At 38.9% G+C, this 19,312-nt stretch overlaps 1 protein-coding gene and 1 long non-coding RNA gene across 6 annotated transcripts in view; one reads left to right on the top strand and one right to left on the bottom strand.

The window, feature by feature from the left end:
- The window catches only part of CSMD1 (CUB and Sushi multiple domains 1), a 1,072,055-nt gene that overhangs the window by 267,062 nt on the left and 785,681 nt on the right, over window positions 1–19,312 (top strand). The gene's annotated exons all lie outside the window — the stretch shown is intronic.
- Window positions 3,952–14,802, bottom strand: LOC147654661 (uncharacterized). Of its 2 annotated transcripts, none has more exons than XR_015282819.1 (3): window positions 14,640–14,802; window positions 9,670–9,803; window positions 3,952–4,926 (listed from the first exon to the last, which is right to left on the bottom strand). It is a non-coding gene; the product is annotated as an uncharacterized LOC147654661 (long non-coding RNA). The 2 variants fall into 2 exon arrangements; XR_015282820.1 differs by having other exon boundaries at window positions 3,952–4,858.

Here is a 19,312-nt window from a genome sequence, read left to right as displayed (position 1 = left end):
ACTGCCAATAGTTTCTCTGAAGAGATTGAATATATTTACAAATACTTTGCTGCTGAAAGCTCTCTTCATATACTTAATATAGTTAGTGGTGCTAATGGTTATTAAAGGTTGCTGAATATTTCTGTTTTATGTTAACCACCTCTGAGAAGGTGATGATATATGAATTTGATAGCCAGAAAGTTGGGAGAACCATCTGTTTATAGTTTTTAATGCAATTTTCCAATCCCTACCAGATGAGTTTCTAGGAAGTATATTTTAAAAATATCATGTAAATAAAATTACCTCTGTTATAAATGCAACGGCAAATTAAAGATTAACAAAGATTAATTTATTATAAATTAATAAAGCAACAAACAGTGAGGAAAAAACCACAATAAATGGACAGCGCAGCGCTGGGTGGACAGGGTCTATACGCAAGGTATAGGTGTTCCCAAATCCACGTCTGAGGGTTCTCTGGCCTGGGTTTTTATAGGGATTTTATGTCCCCAGGCTAGAATTCCAACCAGTTTCCATTCACCAAATGTCTCTGATTGTCTGGTGAATGGATTTCCTGGCCTAGAACATTGAGTCAGTAAGTATCCGGGCAGAGTCTCCTCAAATGCAAAGTGAGTCTGTATGTATTTTAACATATTTCATCACAGCGGGATTGAGAGATCCGGGCTAGCGCCGATGGATATCTCGGAGGAGTAGTCTCTTCTTTGTCTTTCTTGATTGAGTTTCTGTAGTATGGGTTTGGCGGGTGTGGTGTTCGATTCTGGCAACGACCATCTTCCTGGGGCTCGTCCCTTTTGTCTTGCTTGATGGTCTCCGGCCGAAATCGGCCGGGCGTTGCCTTTCTCTGGAGGTAGACTTTCAGGCTAGTTCTTTTGTTTCTATGATGGCCTGTGTCCTGTCTTTTCCTCCGAGTTGATGAGTCTGCTGAAACCTGTTATCTGGGGGGGTTCTTTTGCAATTCATGATTTTTGGAAAAGGAATTCTATCTCGACCGGGAGGAGAATTCCTTATTCCATACTTACATTTAGTTATAATTATACATACTTTATTTAAACTTCTTATTCCGAATTTTTATTTACTCAATTCTTTATTACACCTCTATGGAGGTGAGCTATGAAATCATTATTATTGAATCATAGATTTGTGAACGAAATCTGGAGGTTAGTTTGTTGTAACATATTCTCCAAGGAATGTTTGTTTCCCAAGACTGTGTTGGAAACATTTAATAATAATTTAAGTTATATTTCCTTGGTGATGTGGTTTTGGTGGGAGCCAACACAAATGTTGCAAACTTCTAGGTGTATTCCAAATCTGTTCTCACACATGAAAAAGTGGATGAAAAAAAGAGAAACCCAAATAAAAAAACCCACCCAACCACCCTCCCAAGCCCCAGCCAGCTGATGATTCCTTGCTGCTTGAAACAGAATAGGCATTCAGGAATTCTGCAGTAAGGGACAGAAGGAGAAAAATTCAGTAATAAGCTATGTCTCTGAAAGTAGAGTTGAATAACGCATCTAAACACTGGTGAGATGACTATTGAGTGTGTGGACAAGTCTGACTAAAGTTGAAAACACCCTGTTCATTCACTGAGAGATGCCTTCTGTCAATGTGTTTGGAAAGCAAGCCAACGAGACACTTAGATCAAGGGTAAGCTCCAAGCCTGCTCATAAAATGCCGCACTGGGTGCAGGGAGGTGCCTCTGTGGGCTTAGGCAAAGGAGTGCCGATGAGTAAACGGAGGCAGAGCACATGCACCTCGCTGCAGGAACCAGCTCATGCCTCGTTTCCAGGGTTTAATAAATGCTAAATACATCTGTCACCTCCAGGCTTGAGGAATAATGGGAAAGACTATTTTAAAGGTCCCTGGAGTGAGATTCTGTCTAAGGAGATGTAAGGTAATTAGGCAGTAGCTTTAAGAAGACTGCTTCATTAGCAGAAGGTTAGGTTGACTTTTGCTTTCCAAGATTCATTCAGGGCTCATTTATGTCTTTGAACTGTAGAGGGAAGGGAGAAATGTCCAGACAATCCCACTCCCCTCTCTCCCATCCCCACATATATTCCTGTTTTTCACTGTAGCCCAGAGGGCACAGGAGTTCTATATTTGCCTCCTTCAAATGAGGGCACGTTTCAGACTGTCCTAACCAGGGTAGCTGTAGGTTAGTCCTGCTGAGGAGGTGGTTTACCTTTTCTTTTGAAGCTCTCCCACAGATAAGTGGAAAATTTAAGGTTAACCTTGTCAAAGATTGCATAAGTAAATCAGGTTTTTGGAGGTTTAATGCCTTACGTCAGATTATTATAGTCCATATTCCGGTTTGCACTGCCAGCTCTTTTAAGTATTTACATATAAATGTCATTGGATAAAATTAATGTTTGGGTTTTTTTCTGAAGAAAAGTAGGGGGGAGGGCAAGCACAGAAGGAAGTCAAAAAAGCCTGAAGAACACTTCTAACCTCTGCCAATTAGGAAGGAAACAATTCTACTAATGGTGCCTTATATACAATGTAAGACATTTTCTGTGTTTTTGAAAGTACAAAGTAATTGACAGCTATAATTATATTTAGCCATATGATTCAAATGAATAAAACCCCATGACTGTAGTACAAGGTGTCTTGCAAAGAGAGTAGCTGTTAAAAACAAATTGGCCTGCCAGTGAGAGTTATTGAATTTAGGACCTTACTTACAAAGATGGAATAGCTAATGAGAAAATGCTGTTCTGGATCCAAGGTGATGTGCCCACACCATATGAACACTGCAGTCCTGGCTGAAAAGGTTTTGTCCTGAAAAAGGGGCATGTTTTTGTCTTTTGTTCAGGACCTCCCTGATGAAAGTGCCTATTAAATAAAACTGTACGCACAGATGGATAAAGGCAGTCTGCCCATAGATCTTGAGTCTTTGAATACATACTCATATGTTGAGACCTAAAGATATACTTTAATATATTATTAAGCCAGGCAATTAAGATACATCTATTTATGGTAGTTACAGTCTAATTGTCACCACTGACAATAAAATAGTTTGTATATTGTGAGAAGCATTATATCCTTCTCAATAACACATTAATAGCACAACAAGAAGCCCTGCTGTGCACAGGTTTGTTTTCCTCAGACTTCAGTTATATCTCTTTTAAACTATGTATTACTCTGAACAATGCATGCAGTCAAAGTTCAGTGGAATGTTTTTTATATACATTTATATATATTATTGCAACAAATATTTTTTTAAAGTTTGTTTTGAATTTTTCATATCACAGTGGAGAAATCAAACCTTATGGGGAAAAAACCTAATAGTGTCTCCAAATGCAGTTTCATCTATTTATCAGCTCTTTCAAATTTTTCCATTAATAGCTGAAATGGAAGAAGATAGAAGATGTTCAAGTCTTGATGCCAATGCACTCTTGTTCCATATCATTGTACCTTGTGTTTAGAGATTACTTAGAAATTTAGTTTATTTGTAGTTTTTTAAAATTTTATTTACTTAAGAAAATCTTAGATATTTTCTTCCAGTAGTGCTTGGTGTGATCACTTTTCAAAATAAATACTGAATTATTGAAAAGATGTATAGCCTCTCTGTGTTTCTCCCTGTGATTGTGGCTGGAATTTAGTGCTTTTTTATTATTACTTTGTGAAGTTTCTCTATTTTATTTTGCTATGAAAATATGAAACAAACACTGAGTATTTGCTAAACCCCTTCATTTTGGCTTAAAACACAAAACAGTTTTGGCTGTAACTTTCTGAGGGCAAATGGCTGTGATAACAAGAGGAATCAAGGACTCCTAATTTCAGATATGTGGGGAAGCTGTAATGGGCTGGCCCCAGCTGGATGCCAGGTGCCCATCAAAGCCTCCCTGTCACTCCCCTCCACAGATGGACAGGAGAGGGAAAACATAATGAAGGGTTCATGAATTAAGTACCAGGAGAGATCATTCACCAAATATTGTCATGACAAAAACAGGCTAGAGCAAGAGATAATAGTTGAATTTATTGCTAACAAAATAAGAAGACAATGAGAAATAAAACAAGACCTTAAAAACTTCTTCCCCCACCCTTCACCCCATCCTGGTTCTACCTTCCCCTGTGGCATAGGGAGATGGGATTATGGCCAGTTCATGATGGGTTATTTGTGCTCCTGCTCAGGGAGAGGAGTCCTCCCCCTGCTCCAGCTTAGGGTCACTCCCATAGGAGGCAGTCCTCCATGAACTTCTCTAATGGGAGTCCATCTCAGGACCAACACCTCTCCACAAACTGCTACATGTGGGTCACTCTGCCTCAGGGTGCAGTCCTTCAGGCACAGCCTATTCCAGCATGGGTACCCCAAAGGGCCACAAGTCCTACCAGAAAACCTGCTCCAGAGTGGACTCCTCTCTCCATGGGTCTGCAGCTCCCTGCCAGGAGCCTGCTCCAGCACAGGCTTCCCACCAGATCACAGCCTCCTCTCAAGCATCCTCCTCTTCCAGTGTGAGTCCCCTCCATGGGCTGCAGGTGGATCTCTGCATCCCTGTGATTCTCCATGGGCTGCAGGTGGATCTCTGCATCCCTGTGGTTGTCCATGGGCTGCAGGTGGATCTCTGCATCCCTGTGGTTGTCCATGGGCTGTGGGTGGATCTCTGCATCCCTGTGGTTCTCCAGGGGCTGCAGGGGCACAGCTGCCTCACCATAGTTCTCACCACGGGCTGCAGGGGAATCTCAGCTCTGGTGCCTGGAGCACCTCCTGTCCCTCCTTCTGCAGTGACATTGGTGTCTGCAGAGCTCTCACCAAAACCTTCTTTTTTTCTTACATACTTCAGCAAAGAGGTGTTACTATCATTCCTGATGGGCTCAGCCTTGACCAGTGGCAGATCCATCCTGGAACCATCTGGAACTTGCTCTCCTGGACATGGGGAAGCTTCTGTCAGCTTCTCATAGAAGCCACCCCTGTAGCTCCCCTCCTATCAAAACCTGGCCACACAAATCCAATAGTGAAGAAAAAAAAAATAAAATTTCTCAGTGCTTGCTTGTGACATTGAATAATGAAAAATATGAAGTGTAAGTATTTACACATCTGTAAAGGCTTAAAGGTATCATTTAAATTAAATGAGATAGCCATCAGGTGAGATACCATCCAGAATTCCCAAATGAAAAAAATAAAAAAAAAAAAATCCAGTATTTTTTATAGAAGATACAATGAAGAAGAGTATAAATCTCCAAAAGATTTATTTTGTTTTATAAGGCAATCAACACATAATAAGTCTGAAAAAAAAGTACACATTCTTACCTCCTTTAAGCTAACCTGAAAAAAGCAACACAATAATCTCAGTTAAAGAAAAATAAATCCTAATATTCACCTGTCAGAGTTGTATCTAGTAATTAGTCATTCCAACATTTCCTAACAGGTTAAGTTTTACTGACATGAAGCTAATTATCACTTAGAAATGTATGTTTTACAAAGGTAATTGCCAAACTATTCTATCATCATTGAAGATAGAAATTAAATCTGCTCTTATTAAACCTAGAATGTAATAGCATTTTTGACAGTTTGGTAGCCTATTTCTATTTTATATTAGCCAGTTTGCAAGGACATAAAGAAAGGATGTACTTATTCCAATATGACAAATGCCAGTTTCCAATAACTCTTCCTCAAGTTCCACATATATTATTTATATTCATATATGTGTATTGATGTGTCCAACATAAATAAATTGACATGTATTTTTATGCCAGGTATCAATAAATATTTGTCAGAATTGGAGTCCTCTATACTGTTTCAATGTTTAGGACATCACTGTGCTTTAGAAAGTATCTATATCTTGTTTCAGAACTGTTTGTGTAGCTAAAGGACACCATAACAAGTAAAATATAAAACTACTTTAAATAATGTCCTGCAATGTCAGCCTGGCTATCAGAGCCAAATTTAATTCTTCTTGTGAATTGTAGTTCTTAAAGGTCTTGTAAGTTAAATTTAGTCAGTGAATTATGTCTGGACATCTACATTAACTTCAAATTATGCTGTTGCTGACACTTGAGAAGTACTTTGACTTCAGAGCATTATGTCGTGTAACTGTAATTTAGAAAGCAATTCTGTTAGAATTAGTATTAGACAGAACAAAATCTAGAAATCTCTTTAGACATTTAGTGAAAAAAGGACTATGATATTTTATTTTGATCAGTAAAATAAGAAAAAACAGGCAAGAGATTTGCAATTCAAAAATAGACTTTTTGCATTATTAAATTACAGAATTAAATTAGTTTTGATTTTCCAAATTTTGTGAAATGTACTTAGTAACAAATTCTGTCTGTAAAAAGACAAACTCCTGGTCCAATATTTTTTATGTTCATTTGAAATACTGCAGGGTGTTAGAAATTAAATTTGATTGTTGATCTCTGTGGTTATACTACAGAATGTTTATTACAAAAGTTCAAATGCTTTATACTCTTCATACATGTATGCATAAATATGTATGTGTATATATGCACTTATTCATATTTATTATTTATCACTATCTTTATACTTATGCACCAACTTAGAGTTGAATTTAGGAGTTCACTTTTCCAAATAATTTTAGCTGAAACATATTGCTGTGTTCCTTGTTACTGTGGTAGAAGTAGTATTAAACTCAAGTAAATTGCATCTGAAAAGAAATCCCAGAACATTTCACCTTCATAAGAGACTTAACTTTAGTGAAGCTCTTTTTCTTTCTCCCTCCCTCGTTTTCCAGTGTGACTTTTTCTATTTTCAAAGAAACATTCCTTTCCTGAATACCTTTAAAGATGACCTTCAAGCTGAATGCTATTTTGACTTTTTGACAAGGGCAATTTCAACAACTGTCATTTTGTCCGATCCAAAATCCTGTTTCTGTGAAAACCTTGCATCTTGGGTTTTTCATATTACCTTAAAGAATTATCTTATCATTTTCATGGTCTTTACATCACCTGTCCTTTACTGTAGTTTCAACTGCAATCACAAAGAAATTACTAAACCATCCTTGCAGATGCACCAAATGTCTGAGTACTGCTGGTAAAATGAAGAACAATTTTGCCTCATGGGTAGTCTGCATTTGGCATGTCCTTTTCAACCCACATGTCTCCTTAGAAAAAGAAGTTGAAAGAACTAGACAAAGCTGAAGTTACTGAAACAGAAAAGATGAATTCCCAACATGTGAGTGAGGGTGAGTCTTGGCACTGTAAGCAGACATGTTTGAATGGGATGGCAGTGAGTCTGCTGTTTTAGGGAAAATTAGAATCATAGAATCTCTTGAATTGGAAGGTACCCACAAGGATCATCAAATAAAACTCCTGTCCTTGTATAACAACATCCCCAAGAGTCACACCATGTGCCCAAGAGCACTGTCCAGACACTTCTTGAGCTCAGTCAGGCTTGGGGCTGTGACTACTTTCCTGGTTAGCCTGTTCCAGTGCCCAACCACCCTCTGGGTGAAGAAACTGATATCCAGCCTAAACCTCCCCTGGCACATCTTCAGGCCATTCCCTCAGGTCCTCTCACAGATCACCATGAAGAGATGAGTGTCTGCCCCTCTGCTAAACATCACGAGGAAGCTGTAGAGCACCAAAAAGGACAAACTATGCAGGTTACCCTGTGTCACTGTTACAGCATGTACAGTGCTGCATTTTCAAGTTAACATCCTAAAACTTGAGAGTTTTTCAAGAATTTGTGCTGACGTCCCAGTGAGGAGCAGAATTAAAGTAAAACTACCTAAGGTTAAGAATGGGCTGAAGATGACTATTGCAAAAACAAGAACTTAGCTTCCATAATGAAATTATTTTGACCAGAAAAAAACCCCCACAGGTTACTCATAGGACTAGCACCATATATACACCTTAAAGCTGTTTTATGATAAAAATATTAAAAGAATATTTAAAGCAAAGATATTTTGATATCCTCTGTTTCCTTTAAATTGGATTAGAGAAAACACGGGCAGAACTTGTTCCTGTTACATTGTGTAATGTTTCAATTGACATTTGATTATCTGTATTAATTTTTAAGATACAATAGTTTCAATTGGAAGGGACCTGGAATGATTTTCTAGTCCAAATTAAGATATTCATCAACTTTCAAGTATTTTTACTTTTTTGTTTCTGATTCCCTTATTAATTGTAATTTTTTTAATGTTTATTTGATTCTTTTCACGAAGAGGTGCTGAAAATTAAATTTTGTAGTAGAAATTCAAGAATGATTCTCTAATAAGCACTAAAAATATTTTAAAACTGAAAATCATTATTAGTTATTATTATTAGTGTGCTGTACACAAAAAGGAAGAAAAATGTTTTTCTTAAGGACCCAGTTACATTTTTACTAATGCAATGCCATTTACTGCAAGATAATATGACTGATAACTCCTGTGAACTTGAGGAAAAAAAAAAGGTATATAACCCATCTGAAATTTTAAAGTATCATATAAATAGCCACCCAGCATGTAATTTTCAATTCTTTTCTTTCCTCTCCCCATCTGACTCAGTTATTCTTGGGCCAAATGCTGATTAACATGATTTCCAAAAGTACAATGTACAAAATTATAGCACTTTGCTAAAACAGTGATCAGTGTGCTGGAGGATACAAGCTGGCAGAAAGAAGCAATAGTGGGGATGAGAAAACATTTTGAAACTGAAACATAATTTGGATTTGCTGTCACTGACTTCAGACATTTACCTACACAATGTAAAATTCTGCTGTAGGGGGTGAAGCATCTGTCATACCCAGAAATTTTAAAACAGATATTCAAAAGAACTGAAAATAATAGAGAATAGAAAAGATAAGGAGAAGACAAGTCTTCTTCTGCAATGCTTTGCTTCATATAGTCAGGGCAAGCTACTTTAGTTGGAAATACAAAATATTGAAAACTATACAAAAAGAGAAATGAGTTTTTAAAGTGATTGCATATATCTTATTACAATTGGTATATTGGTAATATAATATTTATCAACTGGGTTTATTCTTGGTAGGTACCTTGTAAAGGAGAGTTTTCTAATTCAGTCTGTGGATTTCATAGTTTATTTGCATTCTTAAATTATCCCAGTTCTTTGGTGGCACTAAATAAACTTGAGAAATGTAGGGCAACTGCTGATTTTCTGTCATTCCTTTTCTATGGTTGAGGAGTCCACAGGTTTAGGGAAGGAGAGGAGGAGGAAAGAGGGGAAGAAGAAAGACAGAGGCAAGGAGGGAAGAGAGGAAAGGGAAGGAGGGAAGGAGGGAAGGAGGGAAGGAGGGAAGGAGGGAAGGAGGGAAGGAGGGAAGGAGGGAAGGAGGGAAGGAGGGAAGGAGGGAAGGAGGGAAGGAGGGAAGGAGGGAAGGAGGGAAGGAGGGAAGGAGGGAAGGAGGGAAGGAGGGAAGGAGGGAAGGAGGGAAGGAGGGAAGGAGGGAAGGAGGGAAGGAGGGAAGGAAGGAAGGAAGGAAGGAAGGAAGGAAGGAAGGAAGGAAGGAAGGAAGGAAGGAAGGAAGGAAGGAAGGAAGGAAGGAAGGAAGGAAGGAAGGAAGGAAGGAAGGAAGGAAGGAAGGAAGGAAGCTGTGAGTAGCACTCACTCACCAAACAAGATAACAAAAACCACTATCACAGACACTTTTGCAGTTTTGATCCAAAAACACAGACAGTCCAAAGAAATAAATAGGGCAAATAAATCAAGGTCAATTAGAGCAGAATCTTGACATGACAAACTAAGTATTTTAAACCAGAATGAAGATGACCTTACCTGTAATAAGATGAAATTAAAATCACCCCACTGGAACACACAAGAGCCAGAATGAAGAGTGCAGGTCACAGAACATGATGTTATACATTTACTAGCAGGTTTCAAGGTGAAACATAGCAGTGGGAACAAATAAACTACAAGGAAAAAAAAAATCCTGTTGGACTTCAACATTTTCTATTTTTGAATTTAACAAAAAACTAAAGAAGTTTAGAAGGTAACTTAGGTGGTAGAATTTACCATGAGTTAACTAGAGTTACCCTGATATTTATGGCAATAATAGCATATGTAGCAGAAGATTAAAGGGTACGTTTTGCTGGTAAGATATGTAAGTGTCTGGTACATACATCTTTATTTTGCCATTTTAACTTTCTGAAGAATTAGAAGAATTCCACATCTGAAATATATTTAGGGCAAAAAATACTGATTGTGCTTGGGTTTTAAGTTTCAAAATGATTCAATATTCCTAGTCAAACAAATTTTCCCTGTGGAACTCAAGGGTTTCTCATCCAAGTCTCTACCTCTCTCATGAGGGTTCATGATGGCATCTCCTGGGGTTGCTTTCTGCAGAAGGTGTGGGATATACTTCTTGATCACCTCTGTCTCTTGTGAATAATTTGTGTTTCTCCTAGTATAAATTCCAGTCAGGAGGACTTTCCATTTCAAATCATAAAAGCTATAGATTTTTTTTCATCTCTTATTGAAGCAAAGCCAGCCACAAATTAACTGTCTGTGTTACCAAGGCCATTTATCTGTGGTGTCTACTACAGCAGTTGGCATGTGTTTTATCAATGGATTCCAAGGAAATACTCCAGAAAAATAGAATTGAGATGTCCACATATGAAATCCATGTGCCACAGGTTTTCACAAAACATAAACACTGCGTAGCGTTTAATTTCCATATATACATTCAGATATATAAAATACAACAAAAAATGTCTGTATCACTTCTATGGCTATAAACTGTGCTTCATCTCTCCCAAATCAGGGAATAACAAGCCAGGGGCTCAAGGAATAACAAAAAAATATTTGCTTCCCTTGGAGGAGACAAGTTTTATAATTTTGACTTTCATTAAAAATGTGATCAAATCAAATGCATGTTTTGCAACTTATGACACATTTGAAAACAGGTTGTTACATTATTGCATTGCATATAGATAACTAACACTCAATTCTGAACACTGAACATCTAAAGTAATATTAAAAAGAGGAAAATAAATATTGCAGTTTCCTTTATTTGCCTCAGAAATATTTCTTATGCTAAATTTGTAGAAGATAGAATAGGATTTTTTTTAAAACAGATTTATCTATAATTTAACTATCATGATTATCTGAGAATACTATCAAATACTTGTCTACTTAGGAAAATAATTGAATAGTCTTATTTTTATCCATAAATATATATCTTAAAAAGCCCCTCAATTATAAATGTGCCAAGTAAACAACTAAATCAAAATAATAAAAAATAAGTCTAATAATCAACTAATGTATTTGTATATGGTATACTGCCTTGGATACTACATTGATTAAAGGGATTTATATTTTAGTACTTGAATATAGATGTAAAATGGAGAAAATTGTGGGGTTTACCACTCTTATAGAAAGGAGGAACATAGGAATTCTGAATTTCAAAATTGTATTAGATTTTGTGGCATGGACTAAACAGACCAGAGAACACAAAATTAATTCTAAATTCCCCCAAAAGACTGTGGGGAAAAAAAGTTCTGCAATAGTTTAAATACTATTTATGTATGGAAGCCCTTGTGATTTTGTTATGTTAAACACATAGATAACTAATTTCTCCATATACTCCATGCAATAATATTGCGATGTGTTCTTAATGAGATCTTTCTCTAAAATTCAAACGAAGAATTTTAGTCATTTTTTCTGCTCTTGTGCTACATGAAAGTTATTTAAAAGCTAAATATTCCAAATTTTTGATTAAACAAAGAATCATAAAGTCATAGAACCATTTAGATTGGAAAAGACCTCAGAGATCACCAAGTTCAACTATTAACTCAGCACAGCCAAGTTCACCACTTATCCATGTCCCTTACTACCACATCTACACATTTTTTTGAATACTTCCAGGGATGGTGACTTTGCCACTTACCTGGGGAGTCTGTTCCAGTGCTTAATCTCCTTTTCCATGATTTTTTCCCAAATATTCAATCTAAACCTCTCCTGGCACAACTTTAGGCCATTATCTCTTGACCTGTAACTTGCTACTTGATATAAGAGACCAATCCCCTCCTTTTAGGCAGTTGGAGAGAACAATTAGGTCTCCTCTGAGCCTCCTTAGTCTCCAGGCTGAACACCCCCAGCTGCCTCAGCTGCTCCTCACAGGACTCGTGCCCCAGACCCTTCCCCAGCTCCGCTGCCCTTCCCTGGACTCGCTCCAGCCCCTCAGTGTCTCTCACAGTGAGGGGCCCAGAACTGGACACAGCACTCCAGGTGTGGCCTCAGCAGTGCCCAGTACAGGGGGACAATCCCTGCCCTGCTCCTGCTGGCCACACTACTGCTGACACAGGCCAGGATGCCACTGCCTTCCTGGCACCTGGGCACACGCTGGCTCATGTTCAGCTGCTGCTGATCATCACCTCCAGGCAGCTTTCCAGCCACTCCTCCCTAAGCCTGTAGCTCTGTATGGGGCTGCTGTGACCTCACACTTCGGCCCATCAGTCCTGAGCCTGATCCCCTGGTTGTCCTGCACATGCTGCGTGATGGCAATCCAGATGATCTTCTTCATGACCTTCCCCAGCCTCAAGGTCAGACTGACAGACTGTAGCTCCCTGGCCTTCATTGAGGATGGCTGTCCCTTTGCTAACTTCCAGTCATCTGGGACCTCTCATGTTAGTCAGGACTGATAAAACATGATGGAAAGTGATTTGTTGAACTCTTCCACCACTTCCCTCAGTACCCTAGGATGGATTTGATCCAACTCCGTGGACTTTTGTGTGTCTAAGTGGTGTTACAGGTCACTGACCATTCCCTCTCTGTTTATGGGTGCTACAATCTGCTCCCCATAACTTTAAGATATATAAGTACCTTAACAATTTCTATAGTTGGAAAAGTCTCTTAATCTTTTTATTTGAAAAAAACATCACATATGTCTGTAAATAGGCAAGGATTTAAGATAACTGACATAAACACATACAAGAATATGAATATTGCCCTTTTGGGTTTTGATATTTTTGGTTTGATGTAAACCATTTAGACTGACCCCGAAATAGCCACAATTTTCTCAATTCCTTTAATATCAAATGGGCTCTCCAAGACAATTTTAATAATAAAGAAAATCACATATTAAATATTCAAAATACAGTCATCCTTCAAACTGTGATTCATCTTGCCTTTCTCTGACATCTATTTTAGGATGAGGTAAATGGTTTCATTTTTTTTAATGCTGAATGTGTATGGGTCTCAGACATTCGTCTTGAATCAGATACCTGGTTCAGGTGGTTCAGGTATCATATAGCATGCTTCTTACTGTATGTATAATGCCAGCATTTCAGTTTTTAGGGTTTTTCATGGAAGTGAATTATTGCTGATTTTATTAGTTGAAAGCATATATTTTATGAGTAAGTGCTGTTTTCAGGGGAGTTTCAGAGTTACCACTCCATTATATTTTTTAAGGATTGAGATATTCATGTCTCCATTGTAAGAGGAATACTTCTCTTTCCAGCTTCTAGCATCTTGTCATCCTCATTAATTTATTCCTTACTTTTGAATGACTACATATTGTAGTGTGATAGGGAAATGTAAATTATTTTCCTTTTGTGCAAAATAATGATGAAGCACCTAATGAAAGGTCCCCACTGTGAAGAGGTTACAATTTAGACTCTGATGTGATGCAAAAAGAGGAAAAAAATAAACAAGAACAAAAAAAGATAGAAATGTGACTATAACTTTTATAAAGTATTATGCAATTAGCTGTCAGACATGTCTGTGTTTCTGATTGCTGGGTACATTAGTTCCTTTAATGGAAGACTGTGGGAGAAAGTTTTAGAAGTAGTTTAAACAATGGAAGAACAAGGTCTGTAAGTCAGAATTCAGAGGCCATTTCATGAATCTAAGGCAGCTAGAAAGAGAGCATGAAAATAAAATGGTAGAAGAAAATTAAAGCAATGTTGAATTCATGTCCTTAGCACAAAGAAGACAAGGCCAAAATTATAGGTTAAAGCTGAGTAATTTGGGTCACTGAGTGTCAAGAACAAGGAATTTGAACTTGTCCTAACAGAAGGATATAGTTATGGATGATGTAATTGTAGCATCACACAAACTGTGGAGTTGGCCACATTTTATGCCATAAATTACATTAGTATGTTCTGAATCTGTTGCCTGAGGTCAAAGACAAAGTGAAACTGTATGGCTTAGATTTAATAAGTGGATTCTCATCTACATAAAAAATCAATACAAGATAAAGTTGTTGATTGACATTTATAATTTTTGGGTATCTTTGGATACTTTATTGCCTATTTTCTTTCCTTTGTGAGCTCATTATATCAATGGATATGAATCATTATTTCCTATCCAAAGTACAAACTGAATAGCTAAGAAGTAAAACTGAACTAGCTATTTTTCTGTGGTTTTCTTCTTTCTACATTTTTAGTTGGACTCAGTTTCTCAACATTATTCTCAACATCACTGAAAAAATCATATGGGTTTTGCTAATAAATAAAAAATTATTATGACCTATAGCAGCTTGCTAGTTAGGTCTCTGATTTCTGCAGTATAGTGGTTCTTAAAGATTTCCACTTAATGGTTCAATGTTTGAGAGAATGAGTAGAGAGAACAAAAGAAGTAAGCTTTTTTATAGCAGCTGTATGAGGCATATTTCCTTCATTTGCATCTCAAGTTTAGGCTAGGGAAAGCAAGTCCAAAATCAGATTTCTATCATACTTACTGTTTACCAATATATAATATACTCAATATCTTTTAAGAAGAAAAGAAGGGTAGTTGTAGTACGTAACTGTTCTGAGGAGAATGAAGGCTCCTGTATGCCAGCTGGACCCATCCCACAGGGAAGTCTGCTGCCTCTCTGGGGCCTGGATTTCACCAGGATGCTTCCTGAACTAAGTCAGCCCCCATGATTATTAACCACTGCTGGTTGTTCAGACAGGCAGTGATGAGGCTGATAAGAAAGGTACCAGGGTAATTAAATAAGGCTTTGATGTTCTGGGTCAATTAGTTAATGGGGCAAGAGCACAGGTGCTGTTCTGCTCATTTCCTTGAGTAGCAGGGATGGATAATGAAAGGAGCAGGAAAATCCATGTTATCATTAGTAGCTTAAGGACTGCTGCCACCAGTGCAAATTTGTTTTTTTTGATCATGGGGCAATTTTTATGGCATCAGGCCAGCTAGAGTCAGTCTTTTTCCATCTAACAAGGGCAAAAGCCTTCTAGCCCACGCGTTGGCAGGTTGAGACGGCTTTGAATTAGGTTTGAAGGGGAAAGAGGTTGAAACCAGGCTCTCCAGAAATGAGCCCAAGTGAGCTGCGTTAGGGGTGAAATCAGCAGCCCAGCTGAAGTGCATGTACACTAATGCACACAGCAATGAACAAGAGGAAGCCATGGTACAACAGGAAAGCTGTAATGTAGTCACCATCAAGAAAATGTGGTGGGATGACTTGCATGGCTGGAGTGCTGCAATGGATGCCAAAAAGCTCTTCAGAAAAGACAGAGGAAGAGGTAGAGGGATGGCTCTGTATGTTAGTGAGGCCCTTGACTCAGTGGAAATTGAGGCCAATGATGATAAGGTTGAGTGCCTAAGAATCATGGGAAAGGTCAACAAAGACAACATCCTGGTGGGAATCTTTTATAGACCACTCAACCAGGATGAAGAGGTGGATGAATCATTCTACAAGCAGCTGGAGAATGTTTGAAGATCACCGGCCTTTTCCCCTGCAGGAGACTTTAACTTGTCAGATATCTTCTGGGAACTCAGCACAGCAGAGAAGAGGCAGTCTAGGAGGTTCCTGGAGTGTATGGAAGATAGCTTCTTGTCACAGCTGGTGAGTGAGCCCACTAGGGTGAGGCTCTGCTACACCTTGTCTATTTACAAACAGAGAAGGCCTGAAGAGGGATGTGGTGGTCGGAGGCTGTTTGGGGTACAGCAACCATGAAATAATGGAGTTCTCAGTACTCAGTGAAACAAAACAGTGAAACAGTGAAAGGCATAAACATATATATTCTATACTGGACTTCTGGAGAGCAGACTTCAGCCTACTCAAGATCCCAATTCAGACAGTACCTTGGGAAACAACCCTTAAAAAAAAGGGGTCTGGGAAGGCTGGGCATGCTTCAAGAAAGAAATCTTGAAGGCACAGGAGCAGGCTGTCCCTATATGCCAAAAGATGAGCAGGTGGGGAAAACAACCAGCCTGGATGGGCAAGGAGCTTTTGTGGCAACTCGGGGAAAAAAAGGGGGTGTACCACCTTTGGAAAAAGGAGCCGGCAACTCAGGAAGTATTTAAGGATGTCATTATATAATGCTGAAAGAAAAGTAGAGAGGTGAAACTTTAATTATAGAACTTATTTTGGCCACTTCTATAAAGAATAATTAGATGTGTTTTTAAATACATTAATAGAAAACGGAGAGACAATAAAACCGTCTATTCCTTACTGAACATGGGAGGAATATTATCACCAAAGATGAGAGAAAGACTGACGTACTTAACACCTTCTTTGCCTCAGGGCAACTGGCCTCCTGAGCTGGTAGACAGGGATGGGAGGAACAGACTCACTGTAATCCAGAAGGAAGCAGTTAGTGATCTGCTGAGCCACTTAGATGCTCACAAGTTTATTGGACCAGACGACATCCATCCTAGGGTCATGAGGGAGCTGGCAGAAGAGCTCGCCAAGTCGCTGTCCATCATTTACCACCAGTCTTGGCTAACCAGGGAGATCCCAGGTCACTGGAAGGTGGCCAATATGATACCCATCCACAGATGGTGGGCTAGAAGGAGGATCCAGGAAACTACAGGCCTGTCAGCCTGACCTCAGTGCTCTGCAAGATTATGCAATGTATCATCCTGAGTGCAATTACATGGCACCTACAGGATGGATGGGGGATCAGACCCAGACAGCATGGATTAAGGGGCCGGTTCTGCTTCACCAACATGATCTCCTTTTATGACCAGGTGACCTGCCAGGTGGATGAGGGAAAGGCTGTGGATGTGTCTATTTGGACTTCAGCAAGGCCTTTGGCACTGTCTCCCACAGCACACTCCTGGAAAAGCTGCAGCCCTTGGCTTGGACAGGAGCTCTCTTTGCTGGGTTAGGAACTGTCTGGATGGCCGGGACCAGAGAGTGGCAGTGAGTGGGGCTGCATCCAGCTGGTGGCCTGTCACCAGTGGTGTCCCTCAGGGGTCAGTGTTTGACCCAGCCCTGTTTAGTATCTTTACTGATTATCAGGATGGGGGGGTTGAGTTCACCATTAGCAAATTTTCAGATGGCACCAAGTTGGGGGGAATGTTAATCTGAGTGGGTAGGAGGGCTCTGGAAGGGGCATGGATAGATGGGCCTAGTCCAACAGTATGAGGTTTAGCAAGGCCAGGTGCCAGGTCCTGCATTTTGACTGCAAACCCCACTTGGTTACTACAGGCTGGGGATGGTGTGGCTGGACATTGCCCAGGCAGAAAGGGACCTGGGGGTGCTGGTGACAGCCAGCTGGACATGAGCCAGCAGTGTGCCCTCACTGGGAACAGAAGGCCAATGGCCCCATGCCTGGATCAGGAATGGTGTGGCCAGCAGGAGCAGGGAGGTCATTCTCCCCCTGTACTCGGCACTGGTGAGGCCACACCTGAGTTCTGTGCCTAGTTCTGGCCCCTCAGTTTGGGAAGGACGTTGAGATGCTGAAAGGTGTCCAGAGAAGGGCGACAGAGCTGGTGAAGGGTCTGGAACACAAGTCCTGTGAGGAGCAGCTGAGGGAGCTGGGCTCATTTAGCCTGGAGGAGGCTCAGGGGTCACCTTATTGCTCTCCCCAGCTGCCTGAAAGGAGGCTGTAGCCAGGTGAAGTTTGGTCTCTTTTCCAAGCCAACAAGTGACAGGGCAAGAGGACACAGTCTTAAACTTTACCAGAGAAGGCTTGGTCCAGACATTAGGAAGAACTTCACAGAAGGGATGACTGGGCATTGGAATAGGCTGCTGAGGGAGGTGGTGGAGTCACTGTACCTGGAGGTTTTTTTAAAAAAACATGTTGGATGTAGCACTCAGTGCCATGGTCTGGTTGGCAAGGTGATGTTCAGGTTGGACTTGAGGATCTCAAAGGTTTTTTCCAACCTACGAGATTCAAGATGCTACATTCTGTGATTCTGTGGTATGTGTATTTTCTTCAAGCATATTTTTTTTAATCTAGTTTAAATGTTTCTGTCTACTTTTAGACATTCCTAAGACACTCTGAAACAGTCATCTGTTTTACACATCTGAAAGTTTAAATGCATTTTACCACTGGTATACAGTACCTTGACAGCATATTGGATGCTGCTATTTTATGTCTGTGGGAGTGAGAAATGAAAATGCCAGTTTTATGACAACATGATGCATTGATTCTACTCACATGAATATCATTAATGTCATACTCTGCCTTCTTGTCTTGGCCAAATTTTGTTTTCAGCAAAAACAAAATAATATAATTCAGATTATTTTTATTTGAATGATGCAGATTTAATTATTTTTTTCATATTTTCCTGAAATCTAATAAAATCTGCAATGAGTGCTAAAGAATGAAGATTACTATTCAAGGGTATGCATGCTTGTAATGGAGATTGTCTTCTATACAGTATTAATGTTGAGGCCATATGCACAAAAAAACAAATCAGAGTTTTCTTGACTGTTTATTTTGTAATAATATGTAGATTTTTCCATCCCAAAAATCTGCCCACCAACATTTTTTTAGGAAAATACGCAGATCCATTTTGAACTTTATTTCAATCTAGCTAGACATATAAAAGTCTCTAGACAACAAGATCTAGTCATTTGGTAACTGCAATACTCAGAATACATTCTTGATCTTCTATGTTCCAGAGAAATTATTTGATCTTGGAACTACTCCCTTATATACAATGGCAGCACTACCTGATGGAAATTGCATCTCACTGGCATCCACTCTTCAACATTAATATCCATAGCAATAGAATAAGATACAACCCCTCTTGGATCTCACAACTCCATAGGACACAAAGAAAGTAAAAGGACCCAAGAGATACTGCAGCAAGAATTTTAAAATTTCCTTTTTCATCACCTGGAATAAACATTTTAGATAAGCCAGTGATAAATATTCACACTAGGGATACTTAATCTTTTTTGTTTATATCAAAAAGAATCAAACTGATGATTTTTTTACATCTTTGAACTGAGAATTTCTACTTTCCAATGAAAAGTTTTCTAATTTTGCTTTTTCAACCTTTCTCTTCAGAACTGGAAAAATAAATTTTAAAAATCCTATAGAATACATTTTTCTTTTCTTTGAGGTATTATTGAAAATTTCAAGTAAAATAATAATAATAAAAATATGGCCATTGATTCAGAGTACACGATGTTTGTGATTTCTTGCATTTTTAGTATACTGTTACTTAAGAAATGAAGTTTTACATCAGAAGTTTCAGAATATCTTCATAGAATGTGTTGAGTTCCTAATTTTAGCAA

This window comes from Cyanistes caeruleus, chromosome 2, assembly GCF_971803275.1.
Source record: "Cyanistes caeruleus chromosome 2, bCyaCae1.hap1.1, whole genome shotgun sequence".
Classification (NCBI taxonomy): Eukaryota; Metazoa; Chordata; class Aves; order Passeriformes; family Paridae; genus Cyanistes; species Cyanistes caeruleus.
This window is presented reverse-complemented; position numbering and strand designations above follow the sequence as displayed.